We start from the raw sequence: 21,112 nt of genomic DNA, 5'->3' as shown, positions 1-21,112 counted from the left end.
TTACTCCCAGGCAGAAATTAGAAGAAGAATCTGCCTGGAGGTTGATGATCTTAGCGGTTTGTAACTATGGTCCATTGCTGTTCTCACGCATAACTGAAGAGTATGGGAAAGACTTCAGTTGGGGGAACGGTCTGCAGATTACCTGCTTTGAGGTATGTTCAGTATATTTATTTCTAGAGAGATGATAAGATCTAGAAAATGCTGACAGAGCCTTGTATAATTGAGGTAAGCCTGATGCAGTGATTAAACAATGACTGGGATCATACTTACAAAAAAGGGTAATATTCATGTTAATACTCATATTTCTTAGTGACAAAACGTTTACATGTTATATAGAAAGAACGTTTTTTCTCTGAGGGTGATAAATCGTTTTTTGGGGCCTAGTTTCCACATGGCTAGTCAGATACTCCTAGGAGTATTTTCTTAAGGCCCTCTGACATCGAGTGCATGGTGGGAGTGGCCTATTTTCGCGCTCTAGATGCGCAGTTCATATTCAGACTGAGACATCCAGCTTCCCTAAAAGAGTCCTCTGGCATCTGAGGACCACTATAGAGGGCTTATGTCTTCCCTAAATCATATTTGAGGGCAGGTAGGAGCCACAGCAGAGCTGTGGCAAGGTGTTTAACTGTTTATTAACGTTTTTTTTTTTTTTTAATTTTTATTGAGAAAAGTAAATACAAACATGCATACAATCAATATCCACGCAGGGATAATACTTATAAACACAATTTTCCGGGTAACTCTAGATATAACAAAGAAAAACATTTAGTCAATAACAAATTATGACGACCAGCAGTGGGGTCCTGACATCATAAGACAATCTATTAATATAAAGGCTAAGGACCCAAATGTGAAGGTTGACAAAACATTAATAAAGGTAAGACCTAAAGTTACCTAAATGATTTCTCATTTTCTGATATTTAGTACTTATATTCAGGAGTTCCTGTTTTTCCCAGGGTTCTCGTAGATAGGTTGGGAGGGAGAAAAGGGAGCGAGAAAGGAAAGCAGAAAAAAAAGGGGAAGGGAAGGAAGGATGGGGAGAGGAGAAAGGAGGGGGATTTTGGGGAAGGGGGTAGGAAGGGGGGATCTGGAGAGGTAGCTCAGGTGTCTGTGTGGGTGAACTTCTCTACCCATGGACGCCATGTTTTTCAAATCCGGTTTGGGACCTAAAGGTTTAATCATCCATTTGCAAGTGGGTGCAATGCTGCTTTAGTCCCTTATACAGACTCTAAAAATTTCAAAGAGTTTACTACTTTTTAACACTGTTTTGCAGTTTATGTCTTAGCTTTTTTTCTCTTAAAGGCACAATTGCTGTTTCACATTTATTAAAGTGTTTTCCAAGCTTTCTGGTCTCATTACTAGTCTGTTAAACATGTCTGACATAGAGGAAACTCCTTGTTCAATATGTTTAGAAGCCTTTGTGGAACCCCCTCTTAGAATGTGTACCAAATGTACTGAAATTTCTATAAATTATAAAGACCATATTATGGCATTTAAAGATTTATCACCAGAGGTTTCTCAGACTGACAAAAGGGAGGTTATGCCATCTAGCTCTCCCCACGTGTCAGAACCTATAACTCCCGCTCAAGTGACGCCAAGTATATCTAGCGCGTCCAATGCGTTTACCTTACAAGACATGGCGGCAGTTATGACTAATACCCTCACAGAGGTATTGTCCAAACTGCCAGGGTTACAAGGAAAGCGAGACAGCTCTGGGGCTAGAACAAATACAGAGCTTTCTGATGCTTTAGTAGCTATGTCCGATATACCCTCACAATGCTCCGAAGCCGTGGCAAGGGAGTTGCTGTCTGAGGGTGAGATTTCAGATTCAGGGAAGACGTTACTTCAGTCCGATTCTGAAATGACAGCCTTTAAATTTAAGCTTGAACACCTCCGCTTATTGCTCAGGGAGGTTTTAGCGACTCTGGATGACTGTGACCCCATTGTAGTTCCAGAGAAATTGTGTAAAATGGACAAATACTTTGCAGTGCCTGTTTATACTGATGTTTTTCCAGTCCCTAAGAGGTTTTCGGAAATTATTACTAAGGAATGGGATAGACCAGGTGTTCCGTTCTCTCCCCCTCCTGCTTTTAAAAAGATGTTTCCCATAGATGTCGCTATACGGGACTCGTGGCAGACAGTCCCTAAGGTGTAGGGTGCTGTTTCTACCCTAGCTAAGCGTACAACTATCCCCGTCAAGGACAGTTGTGCTAACTTAGATCCTATGGATAAAAAATTGGAGGGTCTCCTTAAGAAATTTTTTATCCATCAAGGTTTTATTCTCCAGCCTCTTGCATGCATTGCCCCAGTTACTGCTGCAGCAGCTTTTTGGTTTCGAGTCTCTTGAGGAGGTTCTACAGGTGGAGACCCCGTTAGATGATATTTTAGACAGGATTAAAGCTCTCAAGTTAGCTAATTCCTTTATTTCTGATGCCGTTTTTCATCTAACCAAACTAACGGCTAAGAATTCAGGTTTTGCCATTCTGGCGTGCAGGGCGCTATGGCTTAAGTCCTGGTCAGCAGACGTTACTTTTAAGCTTCTTAACATCCCCTTCAAAGGACAGACCCTATTTGGCCGGGCCTGAAGGAGATAATTTCTGATATTACTGGAGGAAAAGGTCACGACCTTCCTCAGGATAGGTCCAATAAATTAAGGACCAAACAGAATAATTTTCGTTCATTTCGAAACTTCAAGAGTGGCGCAGCTTCAGTTTCCTCTAATGCAAAACAAGAGGGAAATTTCGCCCAGTCTTAACCAGTCTGGAGACCGAACCAGGCTTGGAACAAGGGGAAGCAGGCCAAAAAACCTGCTGCCGCCTCTAAGACAGCATGAAGGAGTAGCCCCCGATCCGGGACCAGATCTAGTAGGGGGCAGACTTTCTCTCTTCGCCCAGGCGTGGGCAAGAGACGTCCAGGACCCCTGGGCATTAGGGATTGTTTCCCAGGGATATCTTCTGGACTTCAAAGCTTCATCTCCAAAGGGGAGATTTCATCTTTCACAATTATCTGTAAACCAGATAAAGAGAGAGGCATTCTTACGTTGTGTTCTAGACCTACTTGTTATGGGAGTGAACCACCCAGTTCCAAGGGAGGAACAGGGGCAGGGCTTCTATTCAAATCTGTTTATAGTTCCCAAAAAAGAGGGAACTTTCAGACCAATCTTGGATCTCAAGATCCTAAACAAATTTCTCAGGGTCCCATCCTTCAAGATGGAGACTATCCGAACCATCCTCCCTATGATTCAGGAGGGTCAATATATGACTACCGTGGACTTAAAGGATGCTTATCTCCACATTCCGATTCACAGAGATCATCATCAGTTCCTTCTTAGACAGGCATTACCAGTTTGTGGCTCTTCCCTTCAGGTTAGCCATGGCACCAAGAATCTTTACGAAGGTTCTAGGGTCCCTACTGGCGGTTCTAAGGTTACGGGGCATAGCAGTGGCTCCTTACCTAGACAGCATTCTGATCCAGGCATTGACTTTTCAAATCACCAAGTCCCATACGGACATTGTTCTGGCCTTTCTGAGGTCTCACGGGTGGAAGGTGAACGAAGAAAAGAGTTCGCTCTCCCCTATCACCAGAGTTTCCTTCCTAGGAACACTGATAGATTCAGTAGAAATGAAAATTTTTCTGACAGAGGTCATGTTATCAAAGCTTCTAACTTCCTGCCGTGCTCTTCATTCCACTTCTCGGTCGTCAGTTGCTCAGTGTATGGAAGTAATCGGCCTAATGGTAGCGGCAATGGACATAGTTCCGTTTGCCCGCCTACATCTCAGACCACTGCAACTTTGCATGCTCAATCAGTGGAATGGGGACTACACAGATGTGTCCCCTCTGCTAAATCTGGATCAAGAGACCAGGGATTCTCTTCTCTGATGGTTATCTCGGGTCCATCTGTCCAGGGGAATGAGTTTCCGCAGGCCAGAGTGGACTATAGTGACAATAGATGCCAGCCTTCTGGGCTGGGGCGCAGTCTGGAACTCCCTGAAGGCTCAGGGTTCGTGGACTCAGGAGGAAGCCCTCCTTCCGATAAACATTCTGGAACTGAGAGCAATATTCAATGCTCTTCAGGCTTAGCCTCAACTAGCTGCGGTCAGGTTCATCAGATTTCATTCGGACAATATCACGACTGTAGCCTATATCAACCATCAGGGGGAGAAGCCCCCTGGTAATGTTGGAGATTTCAAAGATAATTCTATGGGCAGAGGTTCACTCTTGCCATCTCTCAGCTATCCATATCCCAGGAGTAGAGAACTGGGAGGCGGATTTTCTATGTCGGCAGACTTTTCATCCGGGGGAGTGGGAGCTCCATCCGGAGGTATTTGCCCAGCTGATTCAACTATGGGGCAAACCAGAACTGGATCTGATGGCGTCTCGTCAGAACGCCAAGCTTCCTTGTTACAGGTCCAGGTCAAGGGATCCCCAGGCAGCGCTGATAGATGCTCTAGCAGTGCCCTGGTCCTTCAGCCTGGCTTATGTATTCCCACCATTTCCTCTCCTCCCTCGTCTGATTGCCAAGATCAAGCAGGAGAAGGCTTCAGTGATTTTGATAGCACCTGCGTGGCCATGCAGGACTTGGTATGCAGATCTGGTGGACATGTCATCCTTTCCACCATGGACTCTGCCGCTGAGGCAGGACCTTCTACTCCAAGGTCCATTCAAACATCCAAATCTAATTTCTCTGTGGATGACTGCTTGGAGATTGAACGCTTGATTTGATCAAAACGTGGTTTCTCCGAGTCGGTCATTGATACCTTAATTCAGGCTCGAAAGCCTGGCACCAAGAAAATCTATCATAAGATATGGTGTAAATATCTTCATTGGTGTGAATCCAAGGGTTACTCATGGAGTAAGGTCAGGATTCCTAGGATATTATCCTTTCTCCAAGAAGGATTGGAGAAGGGATTGTCAGCTAGTTCCTTAAAGGGACAGATTTCTGCTCTGTCTATTCTTCTGCACAAGCGTCTGGCAGATTTTCCAGACGTTCAGGCGTTTTGTCAGGCTTTAGTTAGAATCAAGCCTGTGTTTAAACCTGTTGCTCCGCCATGGAGTTTAAATTTAGTTCTTAAAGTTCTTCAAGGGGTTCCGTTTGAATTCCATAGATATCAAGCTGTTATCTTGGAAAGTTCTGTTTTTGGTAGCTATCTCTTCGGCTCGAAGAGTTTCAGAGTTATCTGCCTTACAATGTGATTCCCCTTATCTGATCTTCCATGCAGATAAGGTAGTTTTGCGTACCAAACCTGGATTTCTTCCTAAGGTGGTATCTAATAAGAATATCAATCAGGAGATTGTTGTTCCGTCACTGTGTCCTAATCCTTCTTCAAAGAAGGAACGTCTATTACACAATCTTGACGTGGTTCGTGCTTTAAAGTTTTATTTACAAGCTACTAAGGATTTTTGTCAAACATCTGCATTGTTTGTTGTCTACTCTGGACAGAGGAGAGGTCAAAAGGCTTCGGCATCTTCTCTTTCTTTTTGGCTAAGAAGCATAATCCGTTTAGCTTATGAGACTGCTGGCCAGCAGCCTCCTGAAAGAATTACAGCTCATTCCACTAGAGCGGTAGCTTCCACATGGGCTTTAAAAAATGAGGCCTCTGTTGAACAGATTTGTAAGGCGGCGACTTGGTCTTCGCTTCATACTTTTTCTACATTCTACAAATTTGATACTTTTGCTTCCTCGGAGGCTATTTTTGGGAGAAAGGTCTTGCAGGCAGTGGTGCCTTTCGTTTAAGTTCCTGCCTTGTCCCTCCCTTCATCCGTATCCTAAAGCTTTGGTATTGGTATCCCACAAGTAATGGATGAACCCGTGGACTGGATACACCTTACAAGAGAAAACAAAATTTATGCTTACCTGATAAATTTCTTTCTCTTGTGGTGTATCCAGTCCACGGCCCGCCCTGTCACTTTAAGGCAGGTGTTTTTTATTTTTAAACTACAGTCAGCACTGCACCCTATAGTTTCTCCTTTTTTTCTTGCTTGTCTTCGGTCGAATGACTGGGAGTGGCAGTTAGGGGAGGAGCTATATAGACAGCTCTGCTGTGGGTGTCCTCTTGCAGCTTCCTGTTGGGAAGGAGAATATCCCACAAGTAATGGATGAACCCGTGGACTGGATACACCACAAGAGAAAGAAATTTATCAGGTAAGCATACATTTTGTTTTTCAATAACATTTAATGTTTCTATGCCAGTTGTTAAAGGGACTTAAAAGTGATGAAAGAAAACACTCAAAAAGTTAAAGCACTTTTGCTTGCATATAAGTGTGTGTTAGCTCCAGAGCAACAATTCACTATTAGTATCTAGCTGGACACATCCAGTGAGCCAATGACAAGAGACATGTGTGTAGTCACCAATGAACAGCTAACTCACAGTGGTGCATTACTGCTCCTGAGCCTTCCTAGACATGATTTTTAATAAGGGATACCCTGAGTACAAAGTAAGCTTGATAACAGAAGTAAATCGAGAAGACTCTTAAAACTAAATTCTCTTTCTGAACCATGAAAGTTTAATTTTGATTTTCATATCCCTTTAATGAAAAGTGTCAGGAATTGTGCGATACCAGCTTATGTTGAAAACATTATGGGCTCCATTTATTAATGGCCGGGTGGACAAGGTTTGCTACAGCAAAATCTGTCCATCTGGCCTCACTGCCCAAGCCACTGCTAATGCAGTGCTGCATGCAAGCAGGGGGTGGGGCTGTCAATCATCCCGATCGGATTAGATCAGGATGATTTCTCGGCACCATATTTTAGGTGATGGAGAGGTTTAGTAGTGTTTTTAAGACTGCTGCAACTTAACTAGCATTTCAGGCTCATCAGCGTGAGCCTGAAACCCTGGGGCCCCATAGCTGCTTTCTCAGTTTGATAAATGGGGCCCTATCTATGCTTGTAAGCGCATCTGCCCAAGATGCTTTTTCATGTATAGTTATTGAATAAGTTAAAAGGAACTCAAATGTAATAACACCCCATACATTTTTAATTTTGCATAGAAAAAAAACGTTTACTTTCATTATTTATGTTCCTTTCTTTTTCTCTGATTTAACTCTGGAGTACATACTACATGATTTACAACTCTAGCTCTGTAACATTCTACGCACTGATTACTTAACCAGTGTAGGCACACATTTATATCTATAAAATTCTGTCTCTAACTCAAGTTAAGATAGACAATATTCAAAGAACATTTTTACTTACTATATCCCTGGAATGCTATACACTGCAAATTTATATAACACAATTACAATTTTAAATGTTTTAAACAGTAATTTAAACATTCATCAATACTTCACTTGTAAATAACCATTGTGAGCACAGGTGAATGACTAGGACATTGATAATAAATTAGACATTTAAAATTGTGTTCCATTGCAATAGGGCTAGATTACAAGTGGAGCGCTCAAATTAAATCAATAGCGATCCTTTGTGCTGGTATTACTAGCTGAAAGTAAAATGTTAGCAAGTGAGTGAAATACTCAGGCGCACTAACACCTGGAAGATGGCTAACGTGACCACAATAACTCACTCTCCCAATAGACTTCTATAGGACGCGCTACGAAAGCTTTTTCTGTCTTTCGCTTATGTGTTAACCCGAAGCTGCGCTACAACAACTGTGCTATAGTTGATGGTATGTTAAGAAATGCTTTAAATGTTCTTAACTTAAAAGAAAAATTTCTTTTTATTTATCTATATATATCACTATATATTTTTGTAAAATATATATGTATATGAAAATTGCTAACTTGCAGTGTGGGCCTCTGTGTTTTAATAAATAAAATTATCTTAACTAACATCAGGACCAAAAAGCCTTGGGTTGCTTTATAGCCTGAGGAGACAAATTGAATTGTGCTACATAAATTCCAAAATGTTCATTAGAAGGAGACAATCATTCCATTGGGTGCTGCAATTGAGGATCCTAGGTTACACTGCAGATATCTGAAGGAGAGTTGCTCACCATTTACAAACATATCAGCAATGGAATTTAGTGAAAGCTATATTCCATGGCAGAAGTCATGATTAAAAGGAAGCAGGGAATAACCTCAATACTACGTTTTAGTGTTTAATTTCCCTTTAAAATTTGTGAAGTGTGGCTTAAAACTGGAAGAGCATTTTGAGAATAGGACCCTTAGGGGCCAATTTATCAAGCTCTGTATGGAGCTGTATGCAGCTGTTTCCGCGCGAGCCTTCAGGCTCGCCGGAATTAGAAGTTAAGAAGCAGTGGTCTTAAGACCACTGCTCCTTAACTAATCCGCCACGTCTGAGGCTGCGGACAGCAATCCGCCCGATCGCATATGATCTCGTTGATTGACACCCCCTGCTAATGGCCGATTGGCCGCGAATGTGCAGGGGGCGGCATTGGACAAGCATTTCTAGTGAAATGCTTGTGCAATGATAAAATGATAAACGCTGTCGGCATTTATCTATGTGCAGCAGACATGATCCGCTACAGCAGATCATGTCCACCCGCACATTGAAAATTCGGCCCCTTAGACTCAGAAACAAAATTGACCCCAGTGTGATTACATGCATTAAACGGAGATCTGTGCTAGAAGCAAATGGGTTAAGTATTTTGCTCACACATCTATAAAACCTCTTATTCCTTGTTAGAGGCATAAAATATGTCAAGTCGATGTAATCATAGTACTAAAATTAAATTGTTATAAAATTTTATAGCACAAATGATCATTAATACATTTATGTTAAGTTATGCCATTAATTTTTGCTTCGGATAACAGAAAACGCTATAATATTACAAAGCATAACACTACCTCCTCCCGGCTACTTCATAATGCCTCAAATGAAATAGGAATGGATACAGCACCCACCACTCACTAGTGCATGGAGAGGGCTGACCAAGCCCAGACGATTCAAGCAAAAGAAGGTAGTCTCCAGCAGTGAACAAAGTGACTTTTTATTTTTTAAACACAGGTCAAATACAGCAACGTTTCGGGCTAACAATAAGCCCTTTCTCAAGCCTGACATAAATTAAATAAACCATCATTTAAATAGCCATAATGGCGCCAAACAATTGTGAAGAAATTGCACATATATCGCCCTCCAGTGGTGGACTTGAATATTGCATGTCAAAATACATTTTCTTGCAGTTACAAAAATACAAATGTGTTGCAAAACATTATACATTGTATATATTGCAAAAATCAACTTCATAAACAAAGTGCCAAGTGATCCTATAAAAATAAAAATAGAGAGTAAAAAGTTAGAGTTGAATAATATTAGTGACAACTAAATTCAATGTGAATATACTAGTGAAAATAGGTATATTAGAAATATTCAAATATATTAAAAAAAATTAAATTGATCACAATACTCATATCAGAATCTCTTAATTACCATATATATATAAAATCACAATCAACCGAATGGACTATATATAGAATTAAAAATTGATATATATGGGAATCCTTCAACAAAGGACACCCATATAACAATAAGTCAGAAATTAAAAACTAATGGATACTCAGTATATAGATAGATAATGCCAAAAATATATGTCCAATAATGTCACTCAAATGACCCTTTTTGACTTACTAATTAGGGCATAATCCATTATGATGCTAGATTTAAATATATAACCAAAGAAATGCAAACCCCTAAGCTTACTAACAGGATTAACCTATTTGTCTTGCTTGATTTTTTAAATTTTAAATGTTGTCCAATTACACTCCCTATTAAGGCCTTTAGGCCATAAGGTGTTAAGTTCATTAATCCAAAAGGCCTCCCTTTTATTCAATAAGGCCTCTCTATCACCCCCTCTCCTAGGCATGTGTATATGTTCCAAGATCTGAAAACGTAATTGGCTAATACTGTGCCCTGTGAAATAAATGTGATAACAAAAATCATAAAAGGAAAACCAAATAAAGTTCTGAATAAAGGATATGTCTGTGTCCTCTGGATGAGTTTTTCAGCTTGTTAGCATTCCTCAGTGAGATCCCATAAAAAAGGAAACAGAAAATTGCAACATAGTGTGAATCTGTAATGGCACTTTGAGGAAGTAGTTGTTTTGTAACAAATGACTACTCACATTTGTTGGAGCTTTCCACTAAGCTCAAGGATATGCGCACTCCCACTTTATACTGATGGGAAAACAGTACACTAGGCAAAACTTGGATACAAATTTATTTTAAAATATATAAAAGCGTCACATAAGCCTTGATAACACCACAATGTAAGGGTACAAAAGCAGATATGCTGTAATAAATGCTTCAAATTGCCAAACTTGCAAAGAGGTAAATGGATCAGCAGGAGTGTGACCGCCGAAACCAAAACCTCTTTAGTAGCAAGACAGTAGCGCTAAGCCCCCAGGTGTCCTGGCTAGTGTAGAGACGTGATAAAACTCAATATAGAACAGTTCAGTTCCGACGTACGTTTCGCAGGTATGCTTTGTCAAGGAATGTTTGTGCGCATGTCCAAGAGTCCTTTTAAACAATCCATTGATGAGTTTCTGCCAGGTTTGTAGTTCCATCCTCCATTTTGGAAGTTGGCATTTAGGTAATTTGTCATTAAACAACTAGTATGTTTTTCAGCTTCTTTCAGTTTTATACATTTTGTTGATATATGCATAGATGTTAAGATGGATAACCAGAATTGGTAAATTATGCATTATAATGTTATAGCATTATACATATATGCAAAACTTCAAAAAACATAATCACATATATGCAAAACTTCAAAAAACATAATCACATTGTGCCTGCAATTGGTGTCTATACTGATGGTATATGTAGGTATTTGTTGTGTTTTTTTTTTTTTTTTTTTTTTAACCCCTTATTGTGAAGGTATTAGTTATATCTTTTTTAGTTTAAGTGATGTTACTGACTATGGGGGGTAGTTATCAAGCCGTCAACCTCAAATATGCTGCGTATTCCGCAGCGTATTTGTGGTGAGGCTGATACGCCTTAGTTATCAAAGGCTCGAGACCGGCAAAAGTAGAATTTTGTGACGTCAGCTTCGATCCGCCGGACTCAGTCCGACACAGATCGATTCTTACGTCACTCCAGATGTTCCGCACACAAGTGCGGCACATTCTCACTACTTTTGCTAGCTATCAAAAAACTAGCAGGTACGCTCGGCACTTTTACGGCCCAGCGTACCTGGTTTTCAAAGCGCCAGCCTGGAGGCGGCGGATCCCATAGGAATCAATGGGAGTCTGACCATAGCGAAAGTACAAGTTCGCTGCTGACAGACATCCCATTGATTTCTATGGGAGCTGTCTACACCTAACACCCTAACATGTACCCCGAGTCTAAACACCACTAATCTGACCCCCCCTACACCGCCGCAACTAAATAAAGTTATTACCCCCTAAACCGCCGCTCCCGGAGCCCACCGCAAGCTACTCTATACATATTAACCCCTAAACCGCCGCTCCCGGAGCCCACCGCAACTATAATAAATGTATTAACCCCTAACCCGCCGCTCCCTGAACCCGCCGCAACCTATATTAAATGTATTAACCCCTATCCTGCCCCCCCTACACCGTCGCCACCTATAATACATTTATTAACCCCTAATCTGCCCCCCCTACACCGTCGCCACCTATAATAAATTTATTAACCCCTATCCTGCCCCCCACTACGCCGCCGCCACTGTAATAAAATTATTAACCCCTAAACCTAACCCTAACCCTAACGCCCCCTAACTTAAATATTAATTAAATAAATCTAAATAAATTAACTCTTATTAACTAAATGAATCCTATTTAAAACTAAATACTTACCTTTAAAATAAACCCTAATATAGCTACAATATAAATAATAATTATATTCTAGCTATCTTAGGATTTATTTTTATTTTACAGGTACCTTTCAATTTATTTTAACCATGTACAATAGCTATTTAATAGTTATTAACTATTTAATAACTACCTAGCTAAAAGAAATACAAAATTACCTGTAAAATAAATCCTAACTTAAATTACAATTAAACCTAATACTACACTATCATTAAATTAACTAAATAAACTACCTACAAAGAACTACAATGAAATACAATTACATAAACTAACTAAAGTACAAAAAATAAAAAAAGCTAAGTTACAAAAAATAAAAAATTAAGTTACAAACATGTTAAAAATATTACAACAATTTTAAGCTACTTACACCTAATCTAAGCCCCCTAATAAAATAACAAACCCCCCCAAAATAAAAAAAATCCCTACCCTATTCTAAATTACATAAATTTCAAAGCTCTTTTACCTTACCAGCCCTTAAAAGGGCCATTTGTGGGGGCATGCCCCAAAAAGTTCAGCTCTTTTGCCTGTAAAATAAAAATACAACCCCCCCCCCAACATTAAAACCCACCACCCACATACCCCTAATCTAACCCAAACCCCCCTTACAAAAACCTAACACTAATCCCCTGAAGATCATCCTACCTTGAGTCGTCTTCACTCAGCCGAGCCACCGATGGAACTGAAGAGGACATCCGGAGCGGAAGAAGTTAATCCTCCAAGCGGCGCTGAAGAAATCTTCCATCCGATGAAGTCATCATCCAGGCGGCGCTGAAGAAGTCTTCGATCCGGCCGATGTCATCTTCAAAGAGGCGCTGAAGAGGTCTTCTATCCGGGCGAAGTCATCTTCCAAGCCGGGTCTTCAATCTTCCTTCCGCCGACGCGGAACCACCTTCTTCACCGATGGACTACGACGAATGACGGCTCCTTTAAGGGACGTCATCCAAGATGGCGTCCCCTCAATTCCGATTGGCTGATAGGATTCTATCAGCCAATCGGAATTAAGGTAGGAAAATCTGATTGGCTGATGGAATCAGCCAATCAGATTCAAGTTCAATCCGATTGGCTGATCCAATCAGCCAATCAGATTGAGCTCGCATTCTATTGGCTGATCGGAACAGCCAATAGAATGCGAGCTCAATCTGATTGGCTGATTCCATCAGCCAATCAGATTTTCCTACCTTAATTCCGATTGGCTGATAGAATCCTATCAGCCAATCGGAATTGAGGGGACGCCATCTTGGATGACGTCCCTTAAAGGAGCCGTCATTCGTCGTAGTCCGTCGGTGAAGAAGGTGGTTCCGCGTCGGCGGAAGGAAGATTGAAGACCCGGCTTGGAAGATGACTTCGCCCGGATAGAAGACCTCTTCAGCGCCTCTTTGAAGATGACATCGGCCGGATCGAAGACTTCTTCAGCGCCGCCTGGATGATGACTTCATCGGATGGAAGATTTCTTCAGCGCCGCTTGGAGGATTAACTTCTTCCGCTCCGGATGTCCTCTTCAGTTCCATCGGTGGCTCGGCTGAGTGAAGACGACTCAAGGTAGGATGATCTTCAGGGGATTAGTGTTAGGTTTTTGTAAGGGGGGTTTGGGTTAGATTAGGGGTATGTGGGTGGTGGGTTTTAATGTTGGGGGGGGTTGTATTTTTATTTTACAGGCAAAAGAGCTGAACTTTTTGGGGCATGCCCCCACAAATGGCCCTTTTAAGGGCTGGTAAGGTAAAAGAGCTTTGAAATTTATGTAATTTAGAATAGGGTAGGGATTTTTTTTATTTTGGGGGGGTTTGTTATTTTATTAGGGGGCTTAGATTAGGTGTAAGTAGCTTAAAATTGTTGTAATATTTTTAACATGTTTGTAACTTAATTTTTTATTTTTTGTAACTTAGCTTTTTTTATTTTTTGTACTTTAGTTAGTTTATGTAATTGTATTTCATTGTAGTTCTTTGTAGGTAGTTTATTTAGTTAATTTAATGATAGTGTAGTATTAGGTTTAATTGTAACTTAAGTTAGGATTTATTTTACAGGTAATTTTGTATTTCTTTTAGCTAGGTAGTTATTAAATAGTTAATAACTATTTAATAACTATTCTAACTAGCTAAAATAAATACAAAGTTACCTGTAAAATAAATATAAATCCTAAGATAGCTAGAATATAATTATTAATTACATTGTAGCTATCTTAGGGTTTATTTTACAGGTAAGTATTTATTTTTAAATAGGAATAATTTATTAAAGTATAGTGTAGTGTTAGGTGTAATTGTAACTTAGGTTAGGATTTATTTCACAGGTACATTTCTCTTTATTTTAGCTAGGTAAGCTATTAAATAGTTAATAACTATTTAATAGTTATTGTACATGGTTAAAATAAATTGAAAGGTACCTGTAAAATAAAAATAAATCCTAAGATAGCTAGAATATAATTATTATTTATATTGTAGCTATATTAGGGTTTATTTTAAAGGTAAGTATTTAGTTTTAAATAGGATTCATTTAGTTAATAAGAGTTAATTTATTTAGATTTATTTAATTAATATTTAAGTTAGGGGGGCGTTATGGTTAGGGTTAGACTTAGGTTTAGGGGTTAATCATTTTATTACAGTGGCGGCGGCGTAGTGGGGGGCAGGATAGGGGTTAATAAATTTATTATAGGTTGCGGCGGGTTCATGGAGCGGCGGTTTAGGGGTTAAACTATTTATTTAGTTGCGGAGAGGTGCGGGATCAGCAGGATAGGGGTTAATAATTTTATAATAGAGGGCGACGGTATAGGGGGGCAGGATAGGGGTTACTAGGTATAATGTAGGTGGCAGCGGTGTCCGGGAGCGGCGGTTTAGGGGTTAATACATTTATAAGACTTGCGGCGGGGTCTAGGAGCGGCGGTTTAGGGGTTAGTAACTTTATTTAGTTGCGGGGGCCTCCGGGGGCGCCGGTATAGGGGGTAGAACAGTGTAGTTTAGTGTGAGTGCTTAGTGACAGGCTAGCAATAAAGCTGGGAAAAAGCCGAAGGGCAGCGAGATCGGATGAGTGATAACTGTCACAGTCCGCTGCTCATCGCCCCGCGGCTTTTTGACAGCTTTATTTGATAACTTAGGCGAACGTATTCAAGGTCCGCGGCGGCGAAGGTAGGCGAGCTTAGGCGGACGTATTGGGCCGGCGAAGCCAGAAAAGTAGACGGCTTGATAAGTAGCCCCCTATATGTCCTATGGACCATAATTAAACTACTAGCCTTATTATAAACCTAGTTGTATCGTAATGTTTTCAAAAATAGATTTTATTTGTTAGCATGTGGCATGTTTAAAAACATATATTGTACTTGTATGTGTTTGCGCTGAAAAGTTATGATAGGATGTTGAGGTTACTGTTTCTAACTATGTGTTTAATTTTACATTTGGGGTTCCATATATTGAAAATAAGTTTGTGAAACATTCTAAAACTACCTAGCACTGACAATATGAGTGTGGACAAAGAGGAGAAAAAATAAATAAATAAATAAATAAATAAATAATAATAATAAAAAAAAAAAATAAAATAAAAAAAAAAAAATTAAAATTTAAAAAAAAAAAAAAAAAAAAAAAAAAAAAAAATAAAATAAAAAAATATTAAAAAATAAAAAAAATTTAATTTTTTTTTTTTTTTTTTTAAAAAAAAAAAATATATATATATATATATATTATAAATTAAAAAAAAAAAAAAAAAAAAAAATAACAAATAAATAAATAAATAAAAATAAAACAAGACATATATAGATTTTATAGCCTTCGTAGCTGTACTTATAAATAACTTTCACAAAAAGTGATGGATTTCAAAATCTTTATTAAGACCATTGGGTATCAAGCTATCCATAATATGGATCCACTTCATTTCCAATTGTCCCAATCTATTCTGTGTGTCTCCTCCCTTCCAATTCAGTTCTAATTTCCTAATGCCCAGAAATTCCAAATCCTTTACATTTCTATTGTGCTTTTTATCAAAGTGAGACGATACTGTATGATTAGCATAACCCTTTTCAATATTGTAAATATGCTCATTCATCCTAATTTTCAGAAGTCTAGAGGTACGCCCTATATAGATTAAATTGCATGAGCATCGTAACATGTAAATTACGTTTTTGCTATTGCAAGTAATAAATTGATCTATACTGTACTCCCTTTTGTTATCTCCAGAAAAGAATTTTTTACAGAATTTTGGAGTTTTTTTCATAAATTTGCAAGCATTGCAGAATTGACACTTTCTAAAACCCATTTCAGATGGTAGCAACCAATTTTTTACTTTGTTGTTGTCTACTTCTTTAATACATTGGGATAGTTGAAATTTAAGGTTGGGAACCTTTCTAAAAATTATGTTAGGTCCATCGCCTAAAAATTCATTTAATGCTGCATCTCTTGTGAGGATTCCCCAGTGTTTTTGTATGATGTTCCTAAGTTCTCCACTCTGAGTGCTATGTTGGAAGATAAGTCTATTTGCTAGTTTATCATCAGTGAATTTCTTATTTTTGATTTTATATTTTAATAAATCTGACCTGTCCATGTTGGTTACTTCTTCTATTTTTTCATCTAGAAAATTAGCTGGATAATTTTTCTCTAAAAAACGTTTTTTTAGGATTTGAGATTGAACCTTATACATATCTTGTTCTTTACAATTACGTCTCAGTCGGACGAATTGACCTTTAGGGACATTTTTAAGCCAATGTTTTTGATGACAACTTTCGAGGATTATGTAATTGTTTACGTCTATGCTCTTAAAAAAGTTTTTCGACTTCAACATTTCATTCTCAATGTATATTTCAAGGTCTAAAAATTCTACCTTGGTTTGACTATAATTCCAAGTTAGAGCTACTTTGAACTCATTTATTTTCAAATATTCCATGAATTCAAGTAATTGGTTCTCACTTCCTGACCATATGAAGAAAAGGTCATCTATGTAGCGATGATAAGACACCAGATATTGCGCCCAGCTAGAGTTGTAAATATATTGATTTTCCCAATTGGCCATATATAAATTGGCATAGCTGGGCGCAAATCTGGTGCCCATCGCTGTGCCTCCTACTTGCAAATAATATTGGTGGTTGAACCAAAAGTAGTTGGTTTCTAGAATTATAGCTATGCTGTCTAAAATAAACTCAAGTTGTTTTTTATCCAAAGAGTCATCTTTTTCTAGGATGTTTTTTACTGATGCTATGCCAAGATTTTTGTCTATTATGGTATAAAGTGACGTAACATCACTAGTCACCAACCACCAATTTGGATTCCACTCGAGTTTTTCTAAATGGTTAAGGATACTTAAGGTATCTTTCAAATATGATTTTGTCTTTACAACATAAGTCTGTAAAAATTGGTCTATATACGCCGATAAATTGCTTGTGAGGGAATTGACCCCTGACACTATGGGTCTACCCGGGGGGTTAGATGGATCCTTGTGTATTTTCGGCAGTATATAAAAAGTGGGAGTTTTTGGAAATTTGTTGTAGATATATTGATATTCTTTTTTATTCACAATGCCTGTTTTTAAGCCTTTTTCTAAGTGAAGTTCAAGTCTTTTTTTAAATTTTATTATTGGATTACTATCAAGTTCGATATATACCTCAGTGTTTTTAAGTTGTCTAAGACATTCCTCATTGTATTTAGTTTTATCCATGATAACTGTCCCTCCGCCCTTGTCCGCGGGCTTTATGACTATCTTATCATTCATTTTTAAATCTGCCAAGGCTGTTTTTTTTTTTTTTTTTTTTTTTTTTATTTTTTTTATTATTATTATTTTTTTTATTTATTTATTTATTTATTTTTTTATTTTTTTTTCTCCTCTTTGTCCACACTCATATTGTCAGTGCTAGGTAGTTTTAGAATGTTTCACAAACTTATTTTCAATATATGGAACCCCAAATGTAAAATTAAACACATAGTTAGAAACAGTAACCTCAACATCCTATCATAACTTTTCAGCGCAAACACATACAAGTACAATATATGTTTTTAAACATGCCACATGCTAACAAATAAAATCTATTTTTGAAAACATTACGATACAACTAGGTTTATAATAAGGCTAGTAGTTTAATTATGGTCCATAGGACATATAGTCAGTAACATCACTTAAACTAAAAAAGATATAACTAATACCTTCACAATAAGGGGTTAAAAAAAAAACAAAAAAAAAAACACAACAAATACCTACATATACCATCAGTATAGACACCAATTGCAGGCACAATGTGATTATGTTTTTTGAAGTTTTGCATATATGTGATTATGTTTTTTTGAAGTTTTGCATATATGTATAATGCTATAACATTATAATGCATAATTTACCAATTCTGGTTATCCATCTTAACATCTATGCATATATCAACAAAATGTATAAAACTGAAAGAAGCTGAAAAACATACTAGTTGTTTAATGACAAATTACCTAAATGCCAACTTCCAAAATGGAGGATGGAACTACAAACCTGGCAGAAACTCATCAATGGATTGTTTAAAAGGACTCTTGGACATGCGCACAAACATTCCTTGACAAAGCATACCTGCGAAACGTACGTCGGAACTGAACTGTTCTATATTGAGTTTTATCACGTCTCTACACTAGCCAGGACACCTGGGGGCTTAGCGCTACTGTCTTGCTACTAAAGAGGTTTTGGTTTCGGCGGTCACACTCCTGCTGATCCATTTACCTCTTTGCAAGTTTGGCAATTTGAAGCATTTATTACAGCATATCTGCTTTTGTACCCTTACATTGTGGTGTTATCAAGGCTTATGTGACGCTTTTATATATTTTAAAATAAATTTGTATCCAAGTTTTGCCTAGTGTACTGTTTTCCCATCAGTATAAAGTGGGAGTGCGCATATCCTTGAGCTTAGTGGAAAGCTCCAACAAATGTGAGTAGTCATTTGTTACAAAACAACTACTTCCTCAAAGTGCCATTACAGATTCACACTATGTTGCAATTTTCTGTTTCCTTTTTTATGGGATCTCACTGAGGAATGCTAACAAGCTGAAAAACTCATCCAGAGGACACAGACATATCCTTTATTCAGAACTTTATTTGGTTTTCCTTTTATGATTTTTGTTATCACATTTATTTCACATTTTTTTTTCTTTGTGAAATTTGGTATATTTATTGTAATACTGTGCCCTGCTTGTAAAAAATGCGCAGACACTGGAGCATCCTTGCCACATCTAATATTTGACTTGTGCTCAGATATTCTCTCACGTGCCTCTCTTGTCGATTGTCCAATGTATACCAATGAACATGGACACTTAATGGCATAAATGATAAACTCTGTCCTACAAGTCAAATATTCTTTAATTCTGTATTTTCTACCTGTATAGGGATGAAAAATTTCTCCTCCCTTAATCATAGAATTACAATTTGTACAGGAAAGGCAAGGATAACAACCAGTGCGTCGCTTACCAGTAATAGTTTTCTGGTGATGCTTATGACTACCAACATCAGCTCTAACCAATTGATCTTTAATATTTGGACTCCTCTTGTAAGCCGGCATTGGTGGTTCATGGAATGCATTAATGTCAGGATGACACTTCTGTAGAATGTGCCAATACTTCCGTATAATTTTATTCACCTGACTACTCCTGGTACTATATTGTGATACAAATAATAGCCTATTGGTCTTATCTTTATTCCTATTCCTCTTAATTTCAATGGGTTCAGACTTTCCAATTCTTGAAATAATGTTTTGCTTTTCTTTATTCACAAGTTCAAACGGGTAACCTCTTTGTACAAATTTGTTTGACATCTGTTCCAGTCTTTTCATTTTTAATTCAATATCAGACACAATGCGATCCACTCTTAATAATTGACTTTTTGGTATTGCTTTAAAGGTGGAAGGTGGATGAAAGCTGCCATACAGCAAAGTGTTATTTTTGTCTGTGGGCTTTGAATAAATATCCGCCTTTAATCCATGTTCCACCTTATAGATGCATGTGTCTAGAAATTGAATAGACTGCTCATTCCATGTCAAACAAAATTTGATGCCATTAACAGACTTATTGAGATTATCAATGAATAAGAGTAGGGATATGGTATGGCGACATTGGATCCCTACTCTTATTCATTGATGATCTCAATAAGTCTGTTAATGGCATAAAATTTTGTTTGACATGGAATGAGCAGTCTATTCAATTTCTAGACACATGCATCTATAAGGTTGAACATGGATTAAAGGCGGATATTTATTCAAAGCCCACAGACAAAAATAACACTTTGCTGTATGGCAGCTTTCATCCACCTTCCACCTTTAAAGCAATACCAAAAAGTCAATTATTAAGAGTGGATCGCATTGTGTCTGATATTGAATTAAAAATAAAAAGACTGGAACAGATGTCAAACAAATTTGTACAAAGAGGTTACCCGTTTGAACTTGTGAATAAAGAAAAGCAAAACATTATTTCAAGAATTGGAAAGTCTGAACCCATTGAAATTAAGAGGAATAGGAATAAAGATAAGACCAATAGGCTATTATTTGTATCACAATATAGTACCAGGAGTAGTCAGGTGAATAAAATTATACGGAAGTATTGGCACATTCTACAGAAGTGTCATCCTGACATTAATGCATTCCATGAACCACCAATGCCGGCTTACAAGAGGAGTCCAAATATTAAAGATCAATTGGTTAGAGCTGATGTTGGTAGTCATAAGCATCACCAGAAAACTATTACTGGTAAGCGACGCACTGGTTGTTATCCTTGCCTTTCCTGTATAAATTGTAATTCTATGATTAAGGGAGGAGAATTTTTTCATCCCTATACAGGTAGAAAATACCGAATTAAAGAATATTTGACTTGTAGGACAGAGTTTATCATTTATGCCGTTAAGTGTCCATGTTCATTGGTATACATTGGACAATCGACAAGAGAGGCACGTGAGAGAATATCTGAGCACAAGTCAAATATTAGATGTGGCAAGGATGCTCCAGTGTCTGCGCATTTTTTACAAGCAGGGCACAGTATTAGCCAATTACGTTTTCAGATCTTGGAACATATACACATGCCTAGGAGAGGGGGTGATAGAGAGGCCTTATTGAATAAAAGGGAGGCCTTTTGGATTAATGAACTTAACACCTTATGGCCTAAAGGCCTTAATAGGGAGTGTAATTGGACAACATTTAAAATTTAAAAAATCAAGCAAGACAAATAGGTTAATCCTGTTAGTAAGCTTAGGGGTTTGCATTTCTTTGGTTATATATTTAAATCTAGCATCATAATGGATTATGCCCTAATTAGTAAGTCAAAAAGGGTCATTTGAGTGACATTATTGGACATATATTTTTGGCATTATCTATCTATATACTGAGTATCCATTAGTTTTTAATTTCTGACTTATTGTTATATGGGTGTCCTTTGTTGAAGGATTCC

The 21,112-nt window shown here is 38.0% G+C and overlaps 1 protein-coding gene across 1 annotated transcript in view; it reads left to right on the top strand.

Annotated features, from left to right (window-relative positions):
• Positions 1-21,112, top strand: part of OTULINL (OTU deubiquitinase with linear linkage specificity like) — a 209,111-nt gene that overhangs the window by 173,081 nt on the left and 14,918 nt on the right. The window lies entirely within an intron of this gene.

Source organism: Bombina bombina, chromosome 5 (assembly GCF_027579735.1).
Source record: "Bombina bombina isolate aBomBom1 chromosome 5, aBomBom1.pri, whole genome shotgun sequence".
NCBI lineage: Eukaryota > Metazoa > Chordata > Amphibia > Anura > Bombinatoridae > Bombina > Bombina bombina.
This window is presented reverse-complemented; position numbering and strand designations above follow the sequence as displayed.